The following is a 5,741-nucleotide window of genomic DNA, read 5'->3' on the forward strand; positions in this document are numbered from 1 at the left end:
TGGTTTTAGGACGTCTAAGTCGATGGGAGAACTGAAGTGTTATCCCCTGATCAGAGAAATGACTTCTGAACGTCTCCTTCTGGCCCGCTCTTTCTTTTTAAAGGCCGGACGGTCGGAGCGTGTCCCACCATGTATGGAGAACAGCCAATTATTGACCGCTGTCTGTCAGGAGCTGTGAGGGGGCGTGGCTTCAGGTGCTGAAGTTTGTGGTAAATACCGTGATAAATAGTTTGTTTTATTGCATTTTTATTTATACCAAGTTAGTGTACAAACAGACCATGAAGGCTGTAAGAAGGGCAGTGATTTCACTCCACTTTGCTGTGATCTTAATTTTTTTTTTTAACGTTATTTTGTCTTTTAGGACAGACCAAAGTTTCTTGTTGTATAAGATAAGATGAGATGCTACGACAAGATGTGGTATTTCTTTAAAAGGAGTGACTGAGCAATGATTGAGTGGTGGCCTTGTTTGATAATTGAAGAAAATGAGAGAGGGCAGGAAAGTTAATGATCAGGAAGTCAGAGGATTACAATTTCCCTTGTGGGATCAATAACTCTGAATCTCATTGTACATGTGTAATGGAGGATGTCACGTTAAGAGGGATGGACTTGACCTCCTGACTATGAATAATAAAGATGACAAGGTGCTGACTCTATGAATCCACAGTCTCAACAGGGTTGTCCGATAAGAACAGATGGCTTATCCACAAAATCCACTGCCACTCAGGTATATGTCGTTCACTCATTTATTTGACACGAAGCCGAGGTACACATCCATAATGTGAGTGAGGGGATTTAACAGGCTGTAAAATGCTATATGCCGTGTGGTGAAGTGATGGTGTGTGGTGTGGTGTGGTTTCTGTTGGAAAGAACATAAAAGTCTTATATAATTATGTGAACAGAGTGAATTAAATGTGTAATACAACAATACAAACAATACTGAGTAGTGAAACATTCAACCAAAGTAAGGGAGTATCAACAAATGCTAATCTTACTATTTACATAAATTCTGACTAGGCACTTTACACTAGGGCTAACATGAGAAATTAGTGACGGTCCCTAAATGACCGCACGGCAGAGGCTGCTTCGCAGTAAACGGCAGTAACATTCGGTAAACAAAGTGTGCGCCGAGGATTTAAACAAGGGTGGACAAGAGTGGACAATGGCCGCAGCAAAGAACAAACAGGACACAACACAGAAACTTACAGTCTCATGGACGCACACCGCTAACAGCATTAGAAGAAACGAAAATCCACACGGTGAGTAAAACTCTGCTGACTCTCCACACCTGCAGCTCCGACCGAACTCTCTGCGTCGACGTGTGTGCGTAATGATGAGGTAGAATTGTGTTTTCTGATTGGTGAAGAGGATGGGTTGCCTCACGGCTCATTGGCTGGTCAGCAGTTGTGTGCTGATGTATTTACTTGGCAGATGTGGCTCTGTTCGTCAGTGCCGCCGACTGGCTGGCCTTTTGTACAGCCGCCCCCAACTTTGCCGAGCAAAGGTGCACTTCACTCAGGAAGGTCAGGCCGTAGACTCCGATGGAAGAGCTGGAAGTCTGATAAGTCGTGCCACTGGTCGTGTATATGTCTTGTCTCCAACCTGTATCTGAACGGTCCGAACCCTGCCATCTGCTCCAGGAAGGACTTGGATGATCTTACCAACTGGCCATAGGGCACGAGGGAGCTGCTGGTCCACAATGAGAACGATCGTGCCAACAGTCAACTCATCTCTTTCCTGCTGCCATTTGTGCCGCAACTGGAGTGAAGGTAGATAATTCCGGATGTAGTGGATCCAGAATTGATCCGCCAAGGCTTGACACTGCGTCCACCTACGACGGCTCAGGAGTTCTGCTTCTGGGTAGACGACCTGTGGCATACTCGCTGAGTATCGTTCTGAAGACTTCCTCGGTGACATGCTGCGAGCCTAGAATGGTATGCAGCGCAGACTTGATGGAACGAATCTCCCGTTCCCAGGAACCACCGAAATGTGGAGCCTTGATCCGACAGTAGTTCGAAGGGCTTCCCACGTCTCGCGATGAAACGACGCAGGCTCATCAGGAATGAGTCGGTGTCCATGCTGGCAAGCAGATCAAGGTAGACTGCGTGGGTCGTTAGGCATTTGAAGATGATCCCCCACCGTTTCTCTGTACGCCGCCCCATCTTGACAAGGTATGGGCCAAAGCAGTCCACCCCAGTCGAATAGAAGGCTGGGCGGTGAAGTCTCAAACTGGATGAGGGAAGGTCAGCCATCTTGGGAATGACCGGCTGGCTGCGCCACCTCCTGCATTCAGGACAGTTGTACTGGTGCTTCCGGACGGCCTCTCGTCCCCGAAGTATCCAGAATCTGCGCCGGAGCACAGCAAAGACCCTCTCGGAGCCCGGGTGAGCAAGCTGGTGATCACAATCCTGGATGATGAGCTTTGTGATAGGATGATGAGGGTCAAGAACAACAGGATGCAAGATGTCCTGACTGAGGGTTTCACATCTGCGAAGCCGCCCCCCTACACGAATCAGTTGTGCCTCTGGGTCATACTCAGGAGCTAAGGCAAGTAAGCGACTGCTGGCAGCTACCGGTTTGTGAGATGACAGCCGAACAAAATCTTCAGGAAAACTATCCTCCTGTACCTTCCGGAGGAGTGCTAACTCCACTTGCTTGTAATCCTCTGCTGTTGGTGTCGAGCCAGCAGCTGTCCCATGGATGGCTCGAACATAAGCTTCCAGCAAAGCCTGGAAGCCACTGAAAGAACCAACATCAGGTAGATGTGGATCAGATATTCTGGTGATGTTTCCACAGAAGCTCTCCTTCCGCAGCTCTGATGAATCATCAAGGGATACGTGGTTCGGGAGCTCTGGGCAGTATGATGCCGTCTGCCAGAGAAAAGGTGGGCCTCGGCACCACCGATGATGAGTGGTGAGCTGCGAGAGCATTAATCCTCGAGTGATGTCGTCGGCAGGATTGTCGCCTGATCTGACATATCTCCACAGGCCCCCTTCAGTTAGCTCTTGAATATCTGCGACTCTAGAGCCCACAAAGACCTTGTAGCGGCAGGATTGGGATTGGAGCCAGTTCAGGACTGTAGTGGAGTCGGTCCAATAGACGATGCTTGAGATACGAAGGGTGAGTTCCCTCTTGAGAACGGCCGCAAGCTGGGCTCCCACATGAGCGGCACAGAGCTCCAACCTGGGAATGGACTGTTGACGGACGGGAGCAACTCGAGATCGGGCGGCTAGGAAGGCTACCTGGATTCCCCCCTTATGATCTTCTGTCCGAAGGTAGGCTACAGCTCCATATGCCTTCTCAGATGCATCGGAGAAGATGTGGATGCTCTGCTTGCAAAGGGATAGGTCTGTCTCTGGCTGCACATAACAACGTGGCAGGGAGACATCAGGAAGCTGAATCAATTCACCTTCCCATGCGTGCCACAGCTGCAGCAGGTCGGTCGGCAGATTCGGATCATCCCAGTCTCTCCCTTTCTGCCAGAGATGCTCACCAGGATTTTGGCCCGAGTGGTGTAAGGGATGAGGAGGCCAAGTGGATCATACTGCTTGGCCAGAACCCGATAGATGTTGCGCATTGTGGGCTCCCCCAACTGCTCAGTGTGCCGAATCTGATATCTGAGCTCGTCAGACTGACAGTGCCATTGCAGGCCCAGCGTCCGCTCTGGTACATCAGTCCCATCAGGGGAAAGCCACAGTTCACTGCTCTGTGAGACTAATCCAGGTGGCATATGACTGATGAGTTCTGGGCAGTTGGAAGCCCACTGTCGTAATTCGAAGCCACCGGTGAGTAGCAACTGCTGGATTTTGTTAACCAGTTGCTGGGCTTCGGGAAATGATGCAAAGCTCTGGAGGAGATTGTCAACATAGAAACATTTCTCCACTGTGTGACGGGTATCTTCGCTGGGGCTGCTGTGATCCAGAACGTGCCGCTGCAGAGCATAGGTGGCACAGCAGGGGCTGCATGTTGTCCCGAAAGGCAACACCTGCCATTCGTAGACATCTGGTTGCCTTGTGCGATCCATACCTCTCCAGAGGAAACGGAGGAAAGGCTTGTCCTGAGTCAAGAGGCGGACCTGATGAAACATCCCCTTGATGTCACTGCTAACCGCAATGGGATGTTCCCGGAAGCGAAGTAACACACCCAGGAGCGTCGAGCCCAGGGTAGGACCAGCTAGGAGATGCTGATTCAGGCTGGTTCCACTGTGCACAAAAGAACAGTTGAAGACAATACGATCCTTGCCATTATGCTGAACCATGTGGTGCGGTATGTACCAGGTGCTGTCATCTATCTCCATATCTGCGCTGGTCAGTTTACTGACATAGCCTGCATCCACCAGCTTCTGAATTTCCTGGTTATAGGTGGCTGCTCGTACAGGCTCCTTCAGGAGGCGCTTCTCCGTGGCTCGCAGGTGACCCAGGACAGAGTCCTTAGTGGAATGAAGCGGGACTGGTTCCTCTTTCCACAGCAACGGGGTGGCATATCGGTTGATACCATCTACCTCCACTCTAATGGTCTTCTCCTCTAGCATCTTGACAGCCATGGTATCCTGTTTTGAACGTGTGGCCACCTTCTCATTCTGGTATGGGAGAATGTCCATCTGCCAGAGCTTGGCTACATTACTGAGAAGTTCAGCACTGGGAGTCAGGGTGCTTGTGAGTAGACACTGCGGAGTGGAGGCTTTATGTAGAAGAACCTTGGCTGGACCCTGCAGAGTCCAACTCAGCCGTGTCTTGAGTGCAGCTGGTCCTCCCCGTGGTCCCAGATGTACAGGCTCTACTGGAGTCAGGAGATGTGGGTAGTCAGAGCCAATCAGCAATAATGGCTGAGCTTGGTGAAACGAATGAAGTGGAAGACTTCGCAGGTGGCGGTAGGACCTTTGCAGTGCATCAGCTGGATGTGAGTGTTTGGCGAGCCCAAGCTCAGTGGCAGTGAATGCTCTTTGGATCCGGAACCGTTTCCGAGGGTCAGTGGCGGAGGCTATAGAGAAGGAAACAGAATGTCCTTCCACCGTTCTAATGTCTTGTCGGATGGTTCGAAGCGCCAACTCCTCCCTCTTTCCCTGAAGGCCCAGCTCTTGGGCAGCACTGTGAAGAAGGATTGTGCGCTCTGACCCATCATCTAGGATGGCGTACGTCTCCAGCTTCCTTTTGCCGTTATAGATGCACACCCTGACCATTTTCAGTAGCACACAACTGGTCCCCCAGGTTGGATCAACGTAGTACGTGACGGGTTGGACAGCTTCCTCCGCCGGTCTGTCAGATCCTCTGGATCGTGATGCATTAACCTCATGGAGTATCTCCAAATGCACCTGATTGCATTGCTGGCACCTAGCTTTCAGGTAGCATTGCGCCTCTGGATGGTCCCTTCCGCATCTCCAGCACCGCTTGCCTGTCTGAATCCAAGACAACTTCTGCTCTGTATTGAGCTTCTTGAAATCTGTGCACTGATTGAAATAGTGCTGAAGATTATTACAGAAGGGGCAGAATTTCTTTGGCTTCCCCCCGTTGGCAACTGGATGTGATGCCTGTTTTGGAGGCTCTGGGCCTTTAGCGGGAGGGTCGTAGCCCAATAAGACGGTTGTGGTTGCCGCTGCAGATCTCTGCTTGGGTCTGGCACCCTTCCCACGATCCACACGTGGCTCTCGAGGTTGCTGAGGATGATGGAAATACACATCATCATCTTGGATGCGGACTTCATATTCAAGCCACTCTGCCAAATCTGCTAAGGTCGGGATGGGTGTC

The sequence above is a fragment of the Pelmatolapia mariae genome, linkage group LG10_11 (assembly GCF_036321145.2).
Source record: "Pelmatolapia mariae isolate MD_Pm_ZW linkage group LG10_11, Pm_UMD_F_2, whole genome shotgun sequence".
NCBI lineage: Eukaryota > Metazoa > Chordata > Actinopteri > Cichliformes > Cichlidae > Pelmatolapia > Pelmatolapia mariae.